The 22,494-nt window shown below is 38.8% G+C and overlaps 1 long non-coding RNA gene across 3 annotated transcripts; it reads left to right on the top strand.

Annotated features, from left to right (window-relative positions):
* The first annotated feature begins 1,994 nt into the window (after positions 1–1,994).
* LOC122985130 lies at positions 1,995–21,144 on the top strand. Of its 3 annotated transcripts, none has more exons than XR_006404031.1 (5): positions 1,995–2,580; positions 17,491–17,616; positions 18,864–18,977; positions 19,545–19,673; positions 19,841–21,144. It is a non-coding gene; the product is annotated as an uncharacterized LOC122985130 (long non-coding RNA). The 3 variants fall into 3 exon arrangements; XR_006404030.1 differs by lacking the exon at positions 1,995–2,580 and adding an exon at positions 12,422–12,525 and having other exon boundaries at positions 19,841–21,137; XR_006404032.1 differs by lacking the exon at positions 1,995–2,580 and adding an exon at positions 12,422–12,525 and having other exon boundaries at positions 17,491–18,584; positions 19,841–19,931.
* The last annotated feature ends 1,350 nt before the right edge of the window (positions 21,145–22,494 follow it).

Genomic DNA, 22,494 nt, shown 5'->3' with positions numbered 1-22,494 from the left:
ACATCCCACACTCTTTATTTGGAAGGTCCTGGCTTCAAAAGGAAAATATGGCGATGACTGTAAGCAGCAACTCTGGGCTTCAAACCAGCTCCAATGCAAACCAATGAGTAATGTCACATCTTGCTATGTCCATCTTTATATAGGCCTACAGTCTATGGCATGAACATAAATATAGGACAGAGCTTAAAGGCAGGCAAAGTGGTTCATTAACATACACTAAAGACACAATGTTTATGTTGCATTTGCAGTTAAATCACATAAGTAGTGACCTCACCATTTTCTTTCTTCATAAACAGCCACTTAGGTTGATTACCTCCTACTCACTACTCTCCATCTCTCGAAGGTCTGTCAGAGCCTCTTCCTCAACAGTATCCCGCTGCTCCATTGTGACACTGTCTGGAAGATTAAACGTACAGATCACAGTTTCCTGGGCCAGACCACCTGAGTGGCAACGAGTCGGGATAACATCACCTCCCTATCTGGGCCATGCCACAGTACACTCAGGTTCCAGACCAGTGGGAGTCGATCAGTCAGCAAGCAAGGCATTAATCTGCTGTGACACACTGACTCTCCCCTTGGAGGACGTCCGGCACTGGGAAGCAGTCCAGCAGCAGTGCCCATTGCTGCTAGAGTAATGCAGGGTGTCAGAAGAGCTGGCATGGATGGAGGGACAGGGTATGGAAGTATAGAGGTGTACAGACAGAAGGAGGGGGAATGCTGAGATGCTGGATCAGCGGAAGAGAGAAGAGGGATATGGGAAGGAATAAGAGGGATGGAATGTGGCATGGAGCAGATAAGGACTATAAGTAAGAAGTTGGTTGAAAATAAGCTGAGTTTAGCTGTAAGATTAGAATGAGAGCTTTATTGGCCTTTTCCTGTTTTGAGTTCAGATTTTGAGAAGTGACTATTTCATCTTTACAGGAATCAGAATCTTGATATATCAGTATTACAGTTTAGGGTTCAGAGTTTATCATGCAAGTTCTCATTCTCTCATTTCACGGAGGCAGTTTCTTTAAAGAATCTGCTATCAGTCCCAAAATGATTGACTTACAATACAAAGATTGACATTCATTTAAAAGAAAAAAAGCTTATAAATTGAGGAGCTGACAGCTGAAGGTGTCATTTGAGGTGGTCACACAGTAGAACACAACATCTCTGATGAAAGCAATATTTTATGTAGTCATTTCATCTGTTATACTTGTTTCTTTCAGTTCCCAGAAGACAAAAAGATTTCTGCACACTGCTTCTGCATTTAAAACACATGTTGAATTAGTACATCAATCAATCATTCCAGTCCCTACAGAGTTCTTTGTTAGAATGACAAGAATTAGATAACTTATATAACGTGGCCTTTTCCTTTGCACGCTGAGAACACTTATTACAGTTAGCGTTAAATACTAATCATGATCTGTAGGAAAAAAGAGGGCACACTCAAAGGCTTATATCCAATGCGCTACAGGAAAAAAACAAAACGAAAAAACCCCCCAACATTAAGTCAAATTACACATTGCAATTACTATATATGAGGAGTGTTGACTCACTCAAACACTGATGTATTGATTCAATAAATGTAGTAAAAGCAAGAGCACTGTGCAGGAAATTAGACATTTATCTCCAATGTACCTGAATGGGAAACATTACCTGTGTTTTTTTCTTCTTTAAAATCTGTATGTGGCACTTTCTAAATATGTTATGAAACCACCTTGGTAAATTGTTTGGAACAATGAAAGTAAGACATTTGTCAAAAGCTCTATATCCTGCTGTCAGATAAGCAATGACTCACCACATTTTTAATTAAAGCCTATACAAATGCTTACACAGGCAGAGATATATGCACACAAAAGAAATGCATGGGATTGTTTTGTGTTTGAAATGCTCTCCAAACATGGGCAATAACATTTAACATATGCAGTTTAAAGGGACCATATTATGAAAAAAAATCACTTTTTCAGTGCTTGTGCATATGTATTTGGCTTTCTGATGTGCCAACTAACACACAAGCTATGAAATAAGACCACCCAGTCAGTTTGGTGTGGGCTGGCTTGCTCTGTACTCATGTGATTCAACAAGCCATTCAGATTTGATGCCCCCTCTTATGTCACATGGGGCGAAGCTAGGTTAAGCTCAGCTAAGCTAAGCTAAGGGCGAAAAATTTGCCCGTATGATGGGGCTGGACCGGGGGACAGAGCCACTGCTTGCCGACAGACGACTGCTGAGCTATGGCAAGCTCTGCAGAAGAGAGCCAGCTGAGGAGCAGAGCCACTGCTTGCTGAAATATGGCTGCTGAGCCCTGGTGAGCTCTGCAGGAAAAAGCCAGCCAAGGGGCAGAGCTGAAGAGATCTATGTCGCTGCTGCTGCAGCTGCAACTGCAGCTGCTTCCTTGTCTTCTGGAGGAATAAACATCTGATTCTGCTCTGATCTGGAGCAGTTTACCGGCGGGAGGACTTTGTTTTTTGTTTTTTAAACTTCTGGGATTAAATGCATTTATCTTCAAACTGGATTCTCAGCCTAGCCGGAGCTAACACTGGAGTCACACAGCACTACAGTTGCTGTCGTCAATAATAAACATTTTAAATGCTGGTGAGTTTATATGATTTTAATATTACAAAGTATGTACATATCCTTGTATATAAACAACAATGTCGCTGCTGTATTTATGCCTTTAGATGACGTTATTTTGAGTGTGGATGGAGCAGCTACAATGTTAGCATAGCTCTGATCAATCTGAACTCCATTCAAAAAACAAGCATTTTAACAGTTGTTTGCTTGTTTTCATGCGGACAGACCTGACAAAGGATGAATTCAGGTTTTTTACAAATCAACATCATGATGTAGTTATTTCAGCATCTTTCTGATCCGTTTATTGCAATTAAATCACAGCAACATCTAAGTTTATTTACACTCAAACTGCCCATTCTGAACAGGGCTTTTTAGACAGGATGAGAAGGATGGGAAGGCTGCAGTAGCGCTTGATCTTTGTGGTATTTTGACCAAAGCATGTCAGATACATTTTATTAAGACCCCAGGGAACTGTGTTAACTTGTGGAAAAGGGGCATAATATGTCCTCTTTAAATTATCACCTACTTAATAGTTTTTTGTTATGGCATCTGATTTCATTTGGCGGAGATAACAGGATAGTGGGTATGTGGGTGCACACAGTAAACATTGGTTATTTACTTAAAGTTGAATTCACAAAATGAAACTGTCCAACATTTTGGCTTATGTGCACAGGTGTGCAATATAAGACAATATACTATTTACGTAATAAAAATCTTGACAGAAATCCCAAGTTAGTTGCAGTGTATTAATGAAATGCTGTGCAAAGTGGTGGGATAAATCAAATAGCTCTTGTCTCAAGAGTCCCTTCTTCCTCCACCGCCCAGTTTGTCTCCAAGGAATGTTGAGCATAAACATCAAAGCAGAAATTACATTACTCTAGCACTCTGATGTTGAACTATGTTCCAGAAAGTTTCTTTCATATGAAAATACAGAAGGAGTTCCTGTGCTTCTGTGCATGCTAATCGTTCCACCCTCCAGTTTACATAATCAGTGTCCTGCACTGGTGCAGTGACACCAGGGGAGGGTGCGAGAGTAATGGCCCAATGCATATGCCATACAGGGGATCAGGTGCAGTGAAGTCATGGTTGCTGCACTCCCTTAGGGCTTGGAAGACAAAGGCTGAAGACCTGCCCCATAAATGTCAGAGAGAGCACCTGCTGCCATGAATAACTACACAGATAACAGAGGCAGGACACATGCCCACCTGCTGGGAGGGCACACACAGGCCACGGTGCTTCACACAAGAATGAAAAGATTCAGGAAAACAGAGAACACATGCACAGTGTGTTGGTTAATTACCACAATGCATTGTAAAAAAAAAAAACAAGATTTGATGTTCTCATTTTGTTATGCTTTTACAGTAGAATTGAAGAGGTTGGAATTTTTTTTACAATTAGACCTGATAACTAACCATTACAGTTCCACTGCAGTCAAAAGCAATACCAACAATGAGATTTTTTTATTGTACAAGGTACAAGGTATTTTCCTTTAATTTGTCCTCCATAGGCTTACCAGAAAGAATCATTCAAATTTGAGGTTGTTGAATTCATTCTGTATTTGTGGGACTCATTTAACATTGCCTTGGTTTGTCTCTGAACCTGCTGAGAGTGCAGCTGTCTGTGATTTCTTTGATGTAATCCAGTGAATTTAGAGCACCTGCTGACAAAGCCAGTCTGTTTCTGATAGAAAATAAAATTTAAATAACTCTACAATAAGAAGGAAAAGGAATAGAAATCCAATCACAACTTTAGCTTGGTTAAGTTAATTCACAATCTGCTAATATTAATTTCTGTCAGGAGTGTCAAATTCCCTGTTGGTGGAAAATTCACTTTGCCTCTTAAACCAAAGTGTTGTCAAAACAGAAAATGTATAAACACCTCACATGCATTAGTTCATATAAAAGACTTAATAAGCAAGGAAGTCTTAATAAAAACATAACCAGTTGCAGCAATAGCTATAGTACGATGACAATAAACCACAATGACCATCACAAAGAATTTTGCAGTGTATAATATAATATAATGTGTCATAATCAGTTCAGTTCAGCATCACAAACCCACACAAGCACAAGTAAGAAGACTAACAATGCAATAATAATAGTATTTTTCACAGGACAAAAACACAGTTACCTTGCCCGTTACCTTTTAGAATGCAAAAAAGTTGAGTTCGCACTGTGTTTGCTGCTGTCAGTGATAGCATATAGTAGATGTCTGACTCACCCTTGTGTGTCATCCCTCAAATTTGATGGGAAAACAATACAATAGTGACATCTTGAGTAAATTATGCATCTTTTGTTGCCTGAAAACTAACATTAACTATAGAACATTTTGGATTAAGGTTTGCTTAACTCCCACGATACAATTAAATGCAACTTAAAAGCATCTACAGTTGTTGGTTAGTTTATTGACTTAAATATAACATTACACTTATTTATAATAACTTAACATGATCAAAAAAAAAAAAAAACATTTGGTCCAAAAATAAAAATCCATGAACACATTAGTAAAACACCATCAAGGGTATTCAGTTTATCTGTCTTTAGTTTTCCACCATCCAATGCTTTGGCTGCCAAGGCTATGGAGCAAATGTGGTAAAAGTAGAGCTGATGCTGACATATTTGGCAGCAGGGGTGAGATTATATACTACAGCACTCCCACGACTGCTAATCTAAAACCTTGCAGAACACCCAGATTCACACCATTAATTATTTGTTTTCAGCAAAAAAAATAGCAATACACTACACTCCTCTTCCCTGTAATCTCTCTTGACAGAATCACCATTGTAAATGAAGATGCTGTGTGACTTTCATTGCTTAAAGGGTGGGACCACAGTTGACAGTCAATCAGTGACATGAATAGCAATTTAGTTGGAACATGCATTTTGTATGCGCTCTGGCAAACACAACGTTGAAATTCCATCTCCTACCCAAACCAAGTACGCCTAAACACTGTCATACTCAGTACACTGCACCAATTTAAACTTCAACATAAAATGACAAGTTAGCACTCAAGTTGGATGACAACAAAACCTCCATGTTGACCTTGTCTTTGTTGCTGTAAACAGACATACAAATGACCCGCATCAGAAACAAAAAGTGACACAAAGAGTGTCTTTGAATTACAAAAGCAAAAATGTCATGTACAGTTGCCTGCTTGAGGGCACTGTTTTGAAATCTAGACTACATTCCCTTAACAGGCCTTGTACTTCTATTCGTCTTCTTTCAGAAAGCCAGAGAAGTAAATTAGTTTGTGAAACACAAGTAGAAGGTAACACAACATACTGTATAAGGTGCATGAGAAAGGAGTTAGAAAAACTTCAGGTCCTTGTTCAAGTCATTGTGACCTTGAGCAAGTTGCATTGTGTGATTGTTTTGCTTCTTCTGAAGTTGAATTGTAATGTCCTTTTGTGTGTGGGAATGCCTAAACTCAAACTTATATGTACATATACATATTTCAAATGATATTCTGGTTGTTTGTGGACAGGTTTGTAAAATATTTCAGTACTGGTTTGATTCTAAAAAAACGTGCTTGGTTAGTTAATGCAACACAGCCCTTGAGCCATGACCTTGGCAACTGCCACACGGTGATGTTATGTGCATACATAAAGGTAAACCTGCATCATACTTTGAAACCCTGGTTAGATTAATTGGTTAAAATGTAAGAAAAGATCAAACAACAGATAAAAAAAACCCAAAAAAGACCCAAAAACAAATCATATGCGGCACAGACAAGCAGTGTTGGGCCAGTTACTTGAAAAATGTAATCATCTACATATTACTCCTTAAAAAGAAGTCAGCCTACACTTTTGGTATTTATCTACCATCAACAGCTAGTGTAATGTTATCCTCAGTTACTGCATGAAGTCCTGTCCTCTTAGTGAAGCTACATTGTTCTCACACCCCACAACTCTGAACTCACTACTGGATGTAGCCTTACCATTAGGCCTAATAGCAAGCCAGCTAAGGAGACAAAACATGCAAATTAGACAACTTTGGAATTACCTGTAGTCACATTTCTCCTCTATTGGTGGATGCTAACAATGATCACCAGCACCCACTGTTGTCCTAACTGGACTGATAGCTACAATTTGTAATTTCATGCAGCATGTTTCAAAAACTCTCAGATCTCTATCCTGTCTCCTCTGTCTTTCCTATTAAAACACCACCAGTCAACTTGTCAACTGGCTTCAGCACAGAGGTTTTGTTTGTTTTTAGATCTGCCTAGCACATGTGGGTGGTGCACTGATGACTGTACAAAAACCGTTTACCCACAACAGTCCAGAGACTGAGCCTTGCCTCTGACTGACAAGATGTACAGGAAAAAGACACTGCTGGGCAATAATATATGCAACGTACCTGTATATAAATACATACTGCATGAAACCATCACTGCTGTATTCAGGTGGGAAGCAAATTAAAATTTTAATTGATAAAATTTTGAATTGAAAAATATATCATTAAGCTCACCACTCTGGTATCTATTTCTGTAGCAATCCACAACCTTGAGCACATGACTATGAAAAAGACTGTATGGGTGGTTGGTACTTCATATTGAGCACAAACTTTGCAAATGTAGTCTGATGGTGAAGACAGATAGGGGTGCAGAGGGCAAGAGGGGCACTATAAATCAACATCTATCTGAGCTGTCACATTTAGTTTGGAGTGATGTCTTCTCAGCATCCCAAAGGCACTGGATGCAGACCCTATAGTACCTCTCCTGCTCCATGACAGTGGGAGTGATTGCATGTTTCACAACAACATTTCTCAGAGAAAACACTCTTTCATTCTCTCTGTCATGTTGTTCTTTCTCTTTTTAGGAGCTACATTGCATTAAATGGACTCAAAGTGACTTTCTGCCCTCAATAGCAGCAGTACAAACTCAAGTATATCAATGTTTTTACAGAATGGACTCTTGGAACATGTCAGATTTGTTTGTATGAATTTAATGGTACTCTGTTACCATATGTAATCTGATCAAATCCCCACCACCTACATTCAAAACACATGAATGGAACCTGTTACCTAAATTGAGCAGATTGGCATATTAGCTAACAATGAATATTCTTCTGAAAACCTTTCTACAAACCACCTATCACCTGTAGGCTTGAAGAAAGCTTCTGAAAGGTTTGTTTCTTGTTCAGCACTTGAAGTCACCTTGGTTTCAGAAGTTACAATAGATTCCAATGGTAGGAAAGGCAGGAAAGCTGTATCAAACATTCACAGAAACTTTTCAAACTACTCATGCAGCATAATCCATTTCTCTGCTGTTCACTTTGCTTTCAGTTTTTCAGCTACTTTGCATAATTTGGAAAACACATTTTCACTATGTATGCCAAATGACTGCCACTAAACTTGGTACATAGCCAGAGATGCAGTCTTGTAGCAAATTTGGTATGTATGCCTACCTGTGAGTAAATAACAAGTGAGGCCAATGGCATTTTCAGAACCTTTTGTACTGTATCTCTTCATCTGGTGGATAAAACTCGATGTGTTAAATTGTGGTCCTATTTTGTTTGTTTATGGTAACAGTATCACGATGCCTTCGACTAATCAACATCAAAATAAATAAGATGAGTCTTATCTTTTCAAGTATTTTTCCATATTTTGAAGCTGTATTTCATCAGACAAGACAGTTTGGTGCTTTATAAACTATATTAATTATTTTTTTCATTTAAACTTTCTGCATCAACATTGGACATTTTGTGCAGTTATGTTAACTCAGAACATAGTTGTGAGCGACTTGAAGCATGTGTTCTAATAATAGTTGCAAGATATCCTAACTCTTTCTCTGAATGGTGTCTATACTGTTCAAGTTATATGTACAGCATGTCTTAATCCCAGATGTGAATTACAGTCTGTAGGATCCCAGGGAATCAAGGGATGAACACTGTGCCACTATGGTTACTGTAATGCAGATAGCCCGCTGAGTGCCAACTCATCCTTAATTTGAATTACAAAATAAGTAACATCCCGACAGAAACCATGTGTGTGTGTGTATGAGAGCAGACCTGCCAACACTCCCTTTTTTCCCAGGTTTCTCCCGTATTTTCACCCCCTCTCCCGCTGTGCTCCCTTTTTGTTGTTTCTCCCGGGAAACTCCCACAATTTGCATGGCCCTCAATCTTTATTATGAATAATCGTCATACAAACGGATCCATAAGTTTTGTATGTTACCCTAGTTGCCAGATCGTCTGTGAAACACAATCTACACACACATTCCACACATGACATACAATTTCAAACCATCTGTCACTACAACCCGATTCAAGGGGCGTGTGCACAGCTGCTCTCTGTGCAGGCAGTCTTTCCTCCTGTCCTCTGTCTTCCTCCCTCTGCTGCTGATGTGATACACTGCCTGCAGGTACTGCTGGTAGAGAGGAGGGGCTGGTTTGTCTCAGCCAGCAGTTAAGTTTACAAGAATTTGCCAAATTTTAAGATACGTGGCAAACTCAGATAAATAGTTAGGCTACATACAGACAGCTTTCGTGTTATTAGATTAACCAGTGCACTGTGGTTGTGTAAAACATACCAGCAGTGGACGGGACGCTGCAGGCAAAGCAGTTGAAAATTTTGCTTTTCTATATATTTATGCTTGTTAAACAGGTGGCTTGATTAAGCAGCCTACTTATTGGCTTTTTACTCATGACGGTTTTGTTGCACTTACAGTAACAAGCATTGTTGTTGTCAACTCGAGTAACACGTTATCCTCTCCCAACAGGAAAAAAGAATATAAATCTAGAATATATATGTAAAAAAATCTAATCTACATTGCTACTACTCAACAGCCCATTAATTAAATCCCCAACCAGCATTTTACCATACACTTGGGTCAAACTTTCATTTTCATTTTCAGTGGAAGCAATCAATAAAAAAAAAAAAAAAAAAGAAAACTCATAATGTAAAACCCTGTTTTGCAAATTCTAATTATGTTAAATTCATCATATTCCTTGATGTTTTTGCTTATTTGGCACAAAACTTGTAATGTTGTGGTCATCTATAAAACATTTTTCTTCAAATTAGGGTATGTCAAAATGACGACTCATTAAATTACAGTACTTTTATTTTTTGATTTTTAACATCTGAATTGTAATAGCCAGGGTAAGAGGTCTGTCAGTGCCAAACTCATTTGGGACTTGAGCAAGCATTTGGGGTTGGAAAGCAATTTAAAGCAACAGAGTGCAATCAGTGAATGTGCCCAAGCTCTTTGTCATGAGGAATTAGCAGCAGCTTGTTTAATGTCTTTAGGATTATGATTATGATGTGAATGGTAATTATGATCATGGTAATGATGATTAAAATGTGAATGCCTCCAAGGTAAAACAAAATGAGAGAAAAAGAGGTTGTAAATGAATCGGTTTTTAAATGATCAAATGCTGGCTATCAGAATAATAAATATGCTGAATGATCAGCTTTGCTTTGATCAATGAATGACGATTTCCTTTACCTTTACTCTCTTCCCTCTTCATTTGTCATGTAAGGTGTCATCTTCATATTGTTGTCACACTGCTTGTTTCAATGTTTCTTCAAGAGAACAAATGGCTGTGACATCCATTCTCAGTGTAGTATTGTGTTCACATACTCAGCTGGTGACCTAAACAGCATGTTGACAGTCATTGAGGTTGACTAGTGCTGGGCTGTCTGTGCCCAGCAGTTGATATGTTATGTATGGGTCGACTCATGAAACATTCATTTGAATTATATTTTAACACCAGGAAGACCAACCATGAAGTGATGGCTATTTTGAATCTGTAAACAGAATCTCATATTTTCAAACTGGGCAGACATTTCACTTCTTGACTTTTCCTAGAACCACTTTATTCAGAGATAAGTAGTTTTAGATATTCACAAACACACAAGGATTTTTTTCACCCTCTTGCACCAGGCAGCTCTATTGATGGGCCCATGTTGACATTAAGAGACACACTAATGTTGCATGTACCAGGACAATTCTCTGGAACAGTGGCCAGCAAAGCTTCTTGAATATAAATTAAGGAGGGTACCATTAAAATCCAATTGAAACATTTCATTCATGTTTCTTGGAATGTTCTGGCTCAGTTTTTTTATTTTATTTTTCATGGTGATACACAGTGTTTTCAAGGTAAAACTTCACACTGGCAGTGTCTTGACGCACAACATCTTGAGTTGAAGTGAGTAAACAACACGGGAGGATATGCCACTGTCATATTCACCATTGTCCACCAATGCACATTCACTTCTTTTGTCTGTATGGCATGTCCAGTCTGTGCTATGAGCTTCAATTTAGGGGCGTCAAATGGTACAACATTTGTGACTCAGATGATTTGAGATGCCCTTAAGTACCCTTAAGTAACTTAAGTGATATCAAATGTGATTGGAACTGAAAACAACACATTTAAAAAGAAAAAAAAAATCCTCAGAATTCTTCTAATGGGATTGCAAGAAGTGAGCATAGGTCTACTATCTGCTGAAATGAGTGTTACTTAAGACTGCAAAGTATATTAATTCAGACCTCAAGTTTCAGTTCAATTCATCTGCCTCAGACAATGAAATCACATTTACCTGAGCCATACAGCATACAGACTGCATCCTTCCTCACTTACACTATGTAGTTTATTTACATTATTAACACATTTCTTTGGGTGAGAAACTTTTCATGACATTATATTTTGCTGTGATAAAGGCAGCAGAGCTATGATTTCTTCCTTTTAGCTCACAGATCTCTTTTGGCTTTGTTACTCTTGAATGTTCTGTTGGAATATGTGCTGGAAACCTATCCAAGGGTGTCCGCTTTTTTGTGCATAAAGTTGCTGTTTTTAATGTGAAATGAGCGCAGATTAAAATAAATACAGTAATCATCACCTTGTGTAACCAAAACCTCCTCAGTAAACACTGTCTCATTTGTAATAATTGTCTACATGTTCTAACTACAATAATAAGCACATGAAAAGCAAATTAATGCATCAATTTCCTTTCAACAACTAAGATTTTATTTAGGAAGAACCTTCAGTGTAAACCACTAGATGACAGTATAACATAATGATCTTGAGATCATGACGATATTTAAATCGTTTGATCTAATTAAATTGACCAAAAGTTCTGGTTGGGGGGATAATGTCATATTCAGACCTCCTACAAGTCAAAGCCAGTCTACTGTTGTCATTGTGGGTCTGATGCGTTGTATGCCACAGTTTTACAATATTACAGACTAGTAGCTACAAGTACTGTCAAAAGAGACAAAACGAGTGTAATATTCCTTCTTTATTGATGCAGTTCTGGAAATGCTTGCTGAGGTTTTGACCAGGATGACATGATGAAAATAACATAATAGACTTGATTATCCAGCACTGCCTCATTGGTTAGTAAAAAATATGTTCTAGATTTGGGAATACAAGCTCATTTCACTCGATGCAGTGGTGTTTTGTTTGGTTCGGTGAAAAAAAAAAAAAGAGCAAAGGTGGATCTCCTCTATAGCTATAATGCAGTATATCTGTATAAAAAAGTGAGAATATATGAGATGAGAGTATAAAACAGCCTCGGCAAGACCCACGTATATGTATTAACATTAATGTTAGTTAGCCAAATTACTAACACTATATTGGCTAACGTGCCAGACAAAAGACACTAGCGTTAGCGTTAATATTACTTATCATAAGCAAATCGATTATGTTTGCTGGCTTGGTGCCGATGAGCCGAACACTTTTTTGACCTGTTCGCTTCCTTTGATAAAGTCGTGTTTACTTTTTTGCGGTTCCAGGCTATTTTTGGGGGGGTGAGTCTTGCATGCCTTGCAGTAGAGGAGAGTCGTCTTATTCATTTATTCGACACACAGTCTATTTTTATTTTGCTTGCTGGTGGTGGTGTTGGTGACGGCCTGGGACTTAGGTTGCTTTCATCGGGTGGAGCAGTTAGAATTTTTGTAAGAAGGGAGCAGTCCATCCTGGCAGCGAACTTCACTGCAGGTGCAGCAGGAGTGCAACACCTCTGTCAGGTATCATAGTGCGTAGTGTGAACAACAGCGCTGTTTGTGTTTATGTGTTGAAATTCATATTAAATGAATTGAATGAATTAAAAATAAAATGATGGCATCATGTAGAATTAGGATATTGACCTAAACTGATGAGGATAAAATTTTTTTTTTTGAATTTTTGGGGGCAATTTCTTCCCCTTGATTACGGTTCTTAGGGGCATTCTGAGATTTCTTGGGGCATTTTTGCCCTTGCCCCCCGCTAATTTCCGACGCTGATACTGGCACTCACTATCCATTCCATTCAATAACTGTACAAGATACAAATGTTCATTTGTATCAGCCAGTGCCATATACTATACTCTGCTTTACATGTAGCTAAAGCTACTGTTGCCTGGTTTTCAGATTTCCATGAAATAACAGGCCCATTCTTAGTTAAATTAAACCGGTACCCTGATTGCTTGCTTCTGACAGTTTCTTTAGTTCATTTTTAAGCTGACCGTATATTGAGTAATAAGCTTAAAGTAACTAGAATAACTAGTGGTGTAACGGATTGTAGTTGATCCGTGATCTGTACGGATCGATCCCCACGGTTCGGCAGGCATATGAACTGCGGATTAATTGCAAAATTTAATGTCTCAGTTAAGACAAAGTAAACAAGACAGTGTGTCGCTAACGTTAACAGGGATTTTGAAGAGCAATGATAAAACCAGCATCTAACGGTTCCGAAGTAACATTTGAGTTATATTTACCTGCTGTTTAATGTGCTGCAGCTGAGCAGCTAATTAGCATCTAGCTGCTAACTGACGTTAGCGGTGAATGTTACCATCAAGTTTTGATGATGTGCACAGAGGCTGTTTCATTCACTGTTTAAAAGAGCAAGGTTTCATGCCTCACATTGCAATAACTGAGCATTGAATATTTTATATATTTTATTTTATTTAAACATTGGACATCTTAAATGTTGTTTTCATTTAAGACCATGGGCAAAAGTTCCTTGCTGTTTCTTGCTGTGTGTTACAAAATTAATGGAAAACAAAGTTTTATTTGTCTCCTCCCTTTTTTTTCGCTGATCCTAATAATCATCTGATCCGTGACTCAAATCCATGATACGATCTGAACCGTGAGTTTTGTGTTCATGTTAACACCCCTAGTGTTAACATGTCAGCTTTGTAGACTATATTTTGTATGTGGTGCATATAGATAAGAGTGTGTAAGTCATGTATTTGATACATGCATTAATACTTTCTGATGTGAACCTACACTTTTAGATCTGTGAATGTTTTTTTTCTTTCTTGTATTCAGCACTGATCTAAACCTGTATCACATTATAAGCTTTGTGCTACTTTATATATTTCTGTATACTAAGAAAATACATAGGAAACACGTGTAATCATGTGATATGTTGTCTGTTTTTGATGAGAACATAAATTTGTTTTCACAATAGAACAATACTATAAATTTGAATTTCACTTTGGTAAAATGACACATTTGAACCACTCCGTGGCTAAAATGAGCACTTCTTTGTTTAGAGACATTATGTATATGCTAAATGTCTTTAAAGAAGCAGCCTTTTCACCACTCAAGCAAATTGTTTTATGGGCATATAAAATTGCCCCCCACCCCTCTGATTTCATCAGGTGGGACAATGATATAGTTTGATGCGGTTTGTTGTAAGATTCCATGTTGGTTTTCCTCTGGTCCTCCCCAATTTTTTGAGTCACCAGCCACCACTGCTGTACAGTGACTTGTTCAATTTGAAGACTAGCTTTTCACCTGTGTCTGACTTAATTTCAAATCCTTCAGGTTGCTCAGGTTGCTGATGTCATGTTTGCAGCCAGAGAAAAAGACTCCTTGTAGTCTATTCCTGACACTTGACTATAACCCTTTGCAACATATCTGGCCTTGTATGTTTCAGTCTCTGAATTGTCTTTAACTGCATAGACCCATCTACCCCCATCTGGCAGTGTGGTCAATGTGAATGTATCATCTCCCTTAAGGGAATCAGTTTTCTTCATAGCACTAGCCTTGAAGGTTTGTGGTACATTACACATCACTCTGTAGTAGTAGTCACTATTAGCTAGTATCTGGTCATCACACTCCGCTTTACATTCATAGTCATTCAAGAACTGGGGGCTTTACCTCTCTCTATTGGGATAGCTTGTACTATGACTATATTCTCTGTTCTGTCTGAGTGTCACTGTCACTCTCAAGTTTCAATTTGAGGCTCTTGTATCTCCTTTGAACTTTGATCAGCCATCTTGGCTTTTGGCATGGAGGATACAAATCTCTTCCCATTAGGATCATCATAACTCATTTCCAGATCCATCTGAGTTTGGTGTTCGACTACACTTTTTGTAACAAACTTCACTAACTTCTATTCAAGGACTCTCCCTGTGTCTGGGTAGTAGACTAGGTATGATGGGCTGTTTTCATCATATCCAACAAAGATCCCCTTTTCACATCCAGAGTCCAACTTCTTCTTGTCCTGTTTGCATGCTTAGTAGACCGATCCGAATACCTTGAAAGATTAGGCTTCCTCCCTGTCAACATGTAGTGTTGAGTGTGTCCAACATGTTTGTTGTAGCACCTGTTGCGAAATACTGCAGCAGTCATTACAGCATATGCCCACAACTTCTTTGGTAAGTTGGTCTCAAGTAGCATGCATTTTGCCATTTCAAACAGTGTTCTCCAATTTCTCAAAGTGGTCAGTAAGGTGCTGAAGTCTCATGTCTTATGGCATTCTTACTAAGCAATGACTGGAGGTCTTTTGCTGTGAACTCTGTGAAATTGCCTGATCTAATACACATGATTTTCCCATAAGGGACCACATCAGCAATGAACTTTTCAGTGGCTTTGACAGTATCATTCTTTGCTTTCAGGAGGTACACAAACATTGTTCCTGAATAATCATCAGTAAATGAGAGTGTGTATCTAAACCCATCTTTTCCCTCTGGCTTTATAGGGCCAGCCAAACCACTGTGTACAATCTCAAGTGTGGCTTTTACTCTTTCATTAGGCTCTCCGTTCCTACACCTAACAAATTTCCCTTTTGCGCAGACTTCACAGTTTAGATTAGATTTATCAATCTTACCCTCAATTTTCATTCCCTCTGTCACATTCTCTAACTTGACACATCATTATACTTACAGTGACCAAGAATTTTGTGCCATGTTTGAAAATCATAAAAAACATGACATTCAAAACAACACAAGACAGAGAAAATGTCCTGTGGATATGACAGTATGTACAATGCCTTTGTCAGCATTGTATTCACCCATGTGTGGTCTTCAGCATTGGTTGCTTGTTTCATGTTGTCTCTCCTTTTTCGTCAGCAATTTGCGTCTTTATGAGTTGAGCTCTTGCAAAACCTACACCACTGTCTTAGTTCTCTACACTCACCAGTGCATTCCCGGGCCTTATGCCCTTTCTGGCCACAGTTGTAGCAGGTTATCTCTGAGCCCTCTTATCTCTCCCCCTCACCCAGCCACTTGCCTTCATCATGTTGTCATTGTTGGCATTAAACTTCTTGGTGCTCTCGTAGCTCTTAAACTTGGTTTTGAACTCACCAAAAGTTATTTTCTCATCAAGCCTGAGACAGGTCTTGATTACTGGGCCATACTGCCTAGAACCCCCCACCCAATAAATAAATAAATAAAAATCCCTGATCCTGATCGACTAGGTGGAGCAGTGCTCAATGCTAAAATGAAGCCATGTTATTTATTTCCTGTCTTGCATTTCTTTTCTGTTCCATTTTGTTTGTTTTGCATGTTTCTTTTCATAAAGTCAGCATATGGTTTTTGATGGTGATTCACTTAAAACTAGATTAGAAAGGAGCAGAATAGAGTGACCAGGCAGGAAGAAAGCAAGAGTAATTGAAATGAAACTTACCGACCATTTTTAATAGTCATGCAATACTTACTAAAGCATTAGCCTAAATGTGGATACTGACTAAAGCAGAAAACCAAACAACTTTGATTCACCATAGATACACAACAGTAAGTTTCAAACAACACACAACTGTGTATAAAATTGTTGACTTTGCATTATCAGGGGAATTCTATTTAGGAGATTGGTAATGTGCTCAGTGCAGTTCTAAAGGCGCGCTAAAAGATTTATTTCCTCCCTGTGCGTATAATAAATCCAGAATAGCATAATTATGGTGATTACTTGATCAGAAAGAAAATTTCCCTCCCAACTGCCAAGATCTGCCAATTGTGGTTTCAGTCCCTAAATGACAACTTCTCATCACTTGTCTCCTGTCAAGATGGTGACACAGTGGCGATTTGGCAATTAAACAGTACAGTATGCCAACTTATTAATATACACATCTGTTGGTATGCCACATTCTGCCTGTTTAGCACATTGGCCCACAGCCTTCCTTCTCTCCCTCCTTTTATTGTCACTCTCTCCTTCCCTTTCTTTCACTTTCTTTCTTTTGGTTTCCTGAGGCATAGAACTCACCACAACACAGGCTTGTCTTCCTTACAGCTGATGCATTTAATCTCTTTCTGTTTAGACACCAACGGGATAATGTATTCTTTGTCAGGATGCAGGATTTTTGTTGGGAAAAATTACATTATTATTCGGCATTCCTGTTAAACTGAAGCAATCATTGTAATTGCAAATATCTCACTGTGTGCAATAAAATGGTTAAGGCTAAGGTGCCCCACTCAGGGGCTCCATTGACATACTATCAGCTTACTCTTCATAGCTTTCAAACAAGTCACCAATCACATTAGGAATAATCTACAAATGTTGTAACAGATGTAGCTGTGCAAACTAAGGCTGAACCATATGTGTAGAATTATATATTAGTAGTGAAGAAGTGAAGTGGTGAAGAAGGGAGTGATTTTGGACACAGTCTACGATGTCTTTGTATTTTGCCTGTTTGCTTTCTGTTCCCTTTTACTTTGTGTAAAAGGACAGATTTTTTCTGTTGGCATTATGTTAAATTGCCAAACCAAACACTGATGTTGTCTGGCCCAGGAGGAAGAGCAAGCAGATGTTGGGGAACTGTGTTCCAGTAGGATCGTGGGGGTGTGACAGTGAGGTGTATCAAGAAGATGGCAGTGGGCAATGGACCAAGAGATCTCTTGAGTGGAGCTCTCGCTGGTGAGTAAAGGCATCAGAGTAAGCTCCAGGCGAGATTCTGATTCTGAATGTAGCGCTGGAAGATCTTTCACAATCTTTGTAATATTAAGACATTTAGAAAACTATAATGATTGAAAGTTATCCACTGTCTAAGTATTTATTAATCCTTTAAAATGATTACCGAAACACAGTTTTGATCTTTTAAATGTTCTGGCATTTAACCATAAGTGGTTTTGTATTTAATATGCTTCACACACAGTATGTATTATCTTTTACAGGCTCAACCATTTCAACATGTTGCCTGTTTATACACCAGAAATAGAGTTGGGCATTTTTAAACATTGTTAGGCTCTGTGGATTGTGTTTTGTGTGAGTGCAATTTTGTTTTGTACATTCTGATGATGAGGTTCTAATTATTGCCATATAACAAGTTGAAAATATTTATAAAATGTAGCTGTTTACATGCCAAGCTCCGTATAAAATCCAACCTGCAATTATGAGGCGTTATCTGTGTCCTGAAAAATGTCTCACCTTATGAACCAGCTGTTCAAGGCTCATCTCAGGCTCAAAGCAGAAACCAAGCCCTGCTAATGTGAAATGGATAGAAGCCTGTAATTGTGAGCCGCGTTCCAGCTGGCATCTTGCCCTGGAAGAAGACGCATACCCTGCCCCTGTTTGGGTCCTTAACCAGAACTGTGTGTTTCCCCTCTGCACACAGCTAAATGTTTAACCTCTTCAATTACTTTTCTGTTGAAAAAAAAAAATTCTGGGCATTGCTGCAATGGCGCCATTCCAGGAAGGATCAGTGGCTGTTGCTCCTGCTCACAGATCAGTAAGAACTAAGGCCTGTCACTCTATGATGGAACAGGAGCTCTAGGGGACAGAGGGCACATTGACTCAGGGCATGTTTTCTTTTCTTTTCTCCATTCCACAAACCGGCAAATCCAAGGTTTCTGGTCTCTGCATGTGTCCTTGTGAAGACCACAAATGTAAGGAAGGAAACAATCCCCAAATAATTTTTTATACTGGAATGGCATCTTGGTGCTAATTTAATTTAAGTCTGTTTTTAGCCATGGACTGGTACTGAGGCTGCCTAATTTTCAAAATCATCTGGACAAATCTCAGAATATATTTTTCTGACAGAATTAAAGGGCATCTTCACCGATTTTCAAGTTGATTCCTATGGTTTTAAAGTGGGTTGAATTATATATGAATGACTTTAAACTTTCCTCTGTCTTCCCTGTAATAAAATGTCCCTCTTCATCCAGCTGCAAAAGTCCACTGGGTGATGCAAAACGTATCATCTGGCAAACTTTGGAGATCTGCCTTTCTTTTCTGCGTTTCCTCATTTTCTGGAGTGGTGTCTTCAAGGTCTGTCAAAGGTGGGTCTCCCAAAACACTCATTCTACTATGTTAGGCTACAAATAGGGAAAAACAGACACTAAAATATCAAACTTTGCCAAATATTTTAAAATATCAGGATATTTGGAAGAAAAGCAGTTTCATGATACACAGCGCGCAAGCCAATGAAACTGAGAATTTTGATCCTCAAGTGGACAATATAATGTCGGAGCAGAGATTTGGCACTACTATTACAACTTATGAGGTCAAATATCGTGCTGTGAAATCAGACAAAACATGTATGGCATATGGAGGAGAAAGCAACCACTGGAGCTAAGGTACAGTGGCAGCCGAAAGAGAGGTGCCGGGGTAGCTTTGCAGCATCGACCAGTGAGGATCATCAGAGAGAATGGAGATAGAACTGAAAGCTCCTGCAACAGACTTTGTGGTGCTTTGGTAAACCTGATTTTGTTTTCTGACAGGAAATTATATCGGACTTTGCCAACTCTGAATACTCCGAGTTGTCAACTCTGCTGCATTCAGCTTGAGCACTTAGGTCTTGGTTTCTCGTCATCCAAAACAATAAAAGAAACATTGTTTGCTTGCAGTTTTTCACCCCTTCATCCACAATTGTTTGCCAAACCAAGCTGAAATGAAGATGGCAGACTGAGAGGTTTTTTTACTATCCACCGGCACAGATGTGCTCTGGCAGCATCCTGGCTTGTGTGCAGCTCTCAGTAAGTTTGCAATGATCCGCATAACTAACTCCAGCACGCTTTTTACTTTATGATCCTTGTACACTGGTACAATATATCATGACTGATGAGGAAGAACATTTTTTAAATGAAAATAACCCTCAGTAAAGAGATATAATGCTGCTCACTAACTTTGTCCCTGCTAACAGGCCTGTCTGCTGGGAAACCCATTTCCGTAAACAAACCATCAGTAGTGGATTGGACAGGACTGTGTGCAATGCATTCTGTTTGTTACGGGATTCCCCCTTAAGAGCGATATGGGGAATCTTCAGCCTTTTTACCAATTTAAAAAATAATTACACATTTCTACTACATAGGTGACCTAGTTTTAAGAAATCATCATATTCATGGTGGTGAAGTTTCCCTTTAAGTATTCTGTGACAGTATATTATGTAGGCATATGCATTTTGTGCATGATCTACCGTGGGTTTCAGCACTGAAGTGATGATTGTATTGTGCTACATGTCCAGTGCCAATATCTGTCCCAGTTTGGCTTGTAAATTGTTTGGTGTATTTGCAAATTGCATATCTAGTTCTTTGATTTCAAGCCCAGTGATTTGATGTATGTACAGTATGCAATAATGGAATTGGGTCATCCCTGTCATGAGTACTGGTTATTGTAGTGTAGTGTAGTGTGTAATATCTCAGATCTGTTTTGTGTTTTATATTTGAATTTACCTGATGTTTAGTCTCTATCCTCAAGAGACCTGGCATGATGTGTTGCCGTTGGCTGCACCCCAGCTCTCAATTTAGGAACAACAGTGCCTCCTAGGGTAACAAATGGCAGTGCATAATCTCTGTTGTCCTCTTCCCCCTCCCTCTCTACCTCTGTTTCATTGTTTCTGTTTTTTTGGGGCAGAGCCTTCAGGCATTCTGGGCAAGACATGATGCAGCTCAGTTTTTGCAAACATGTAGGAGGCTTTCAAACAACTGTTGCTTTGCATAGTTGCAATCAGTAAAGATAGCATGTGGAATGCTGTTACAGTGTTGGAAGGCAAAGAAAAAAAACACAGAAAGGAGCTTTTGAGTAAGGATGGGGCAGGGAGAGAAAAGCATTCATCAAAGAAAGTAAGAGCTTCTTTTTTTTCTGCTTTGCTAAGAGTTTTTGTTGGAAACACAAATAAACACAGACTGGCATGTTAATCATCTTTGAACAATGAAGGTGTTTGATAGTGAAGCAGTGTAAGCACAATAATTATGTCTCAACATATACTGTATGTTTAACTCCTTACAGGGCAAGGTTTATGCCGCAGTAACTTGACAACTTTTCCAGTTTTCTAAGCTTTTTAATAAAATTGGTATTTTAATGCAACAGTCCGACTAAAAGTTATTGTTCAACCATATCACAAGTATCCTTGTTACTTAAAACCCAAAGATGCCCTTCTGCTTGGGTTGTTAGCGGGTTTGAAAATCTAATGTTGGACTTTTTTCTCACGTTCACCTATCCAACTTATTTACTGAAATTCTTGGTCAGATAATTGCTTCTCAGGTGGTACCACAGAGTGCAAATAAAATGTTTCAATTGGGTCGTTTTTTGAGTTAGAAATTAAAACTCTGAGCACCCCCCACCACTATCACCACTGAAGATTGCAGGTCTTCTCTTGCCCAGAGAGCATTTCCATGAGGCTTAGCAATTCCTCAAAAGCCTCCTTTCATTTTCTGACAGTGTCCCCAGTTGACGTTAGCATTTCTTCATTCTTATGAAAACAGCCTGGTTGTTGTTCTCCCTTCACCTCCTGATTTGCTGAAAAGTTTCCAGAATATGTTAGGCCAACTGATCAAGCCATCTTCCATCACCTTTCCAAACTCGTCCCTCACCAGGGTTTTTGCATTGAACCCACAGAAAAGGCAACTTCACTCACCTGATGTCAACAAGCAGCTTCTTGGGTTTCCACCTTGGCAAACACTGACACCAGCCACAGCATGCTGGGGCTGTCCATGTGATCTTATTCTGGCTAAGATCTTGTTGAAGAAGTCATATGGGTCTTTTTGATATTGTATTTTTGTTGCACTGTAGCACTTTCTATCAACATTTTTCATGATATGTGATGGGGACGCAGTTAAAATATTGTGTCTTTAGCAATTCCAGAGGTGTTTAAGAGCCTGATATTATATCAGCTTAAATATTTTGAAAACAACAGACATTATTTTATCTTGGATCAAACCCAGTTGAACTTATTCTAAAAAGGGGACATGACCAAAATGTCAATTTTGGCCCCGTTAGCTAGGGGTAGGCCCAATTCCAAATACATTATTTGGCAAAGCACAAATAGTGTTTTTTTCAAGTACATTTATTTCATACAAATATTTCAAAAATTATTTGTTTTGGGGCAGGGAAAAAAAGATGTCAAATACCAGCGTGCAGGTCGGTTACCTCGCTATCTCAGTCTCTCTCCTCTGCTCCACTGTTACATCTATCAGCAGGTCTCAACGAGGGGAGTCACATCCACCTGCTACATGATTCACATTTCCTTATTTGAACATCACTCCCGATGGAGTTAGGGATGTTGCCCGGAGATAAAGCTGAGCTACTGACACAAGCAAAGTGTTTTCAAGGGACTCTCCATAACCTGTTGTTCCACTTCTCCTTTCCACAAAGTTAGGTTGTAAAAAATAGGCAATAAATGAAAAGTGAAAAGCAATAATCGCCCTTGAAATTCTTCTCTACATGTTACACACTGTGCTGTCTCTGTGTTATGGGTGTATAATTAAGTAGAGGTCTTTCTGCAGATTTGTGATGCATTTGGTTTTAGCTCAGCAGTCAGCGCAGTCGTCTACGATCTGGGAGACTCCAGTTCGAGAC

The sequence above is a fragment of the Thunnus albacares genome, chromosome 7 (genome assembly GCF_914725855.1).
Source record: "Thunnus albacares chromosome 7, fThuAlb1.1, whole genome shotgun sequence".
NCBI classification, from domain to species: Eukaryota; Metazoa; Chordata; class Actinopteri; order Scombriformes; family Scombridae; genus Thunnus; species Thunnus albacares.
Note: the sequence above shows the minus strand (reverse complement) of the source record. Positions and strands in the feature narration are given on the sequence as shown.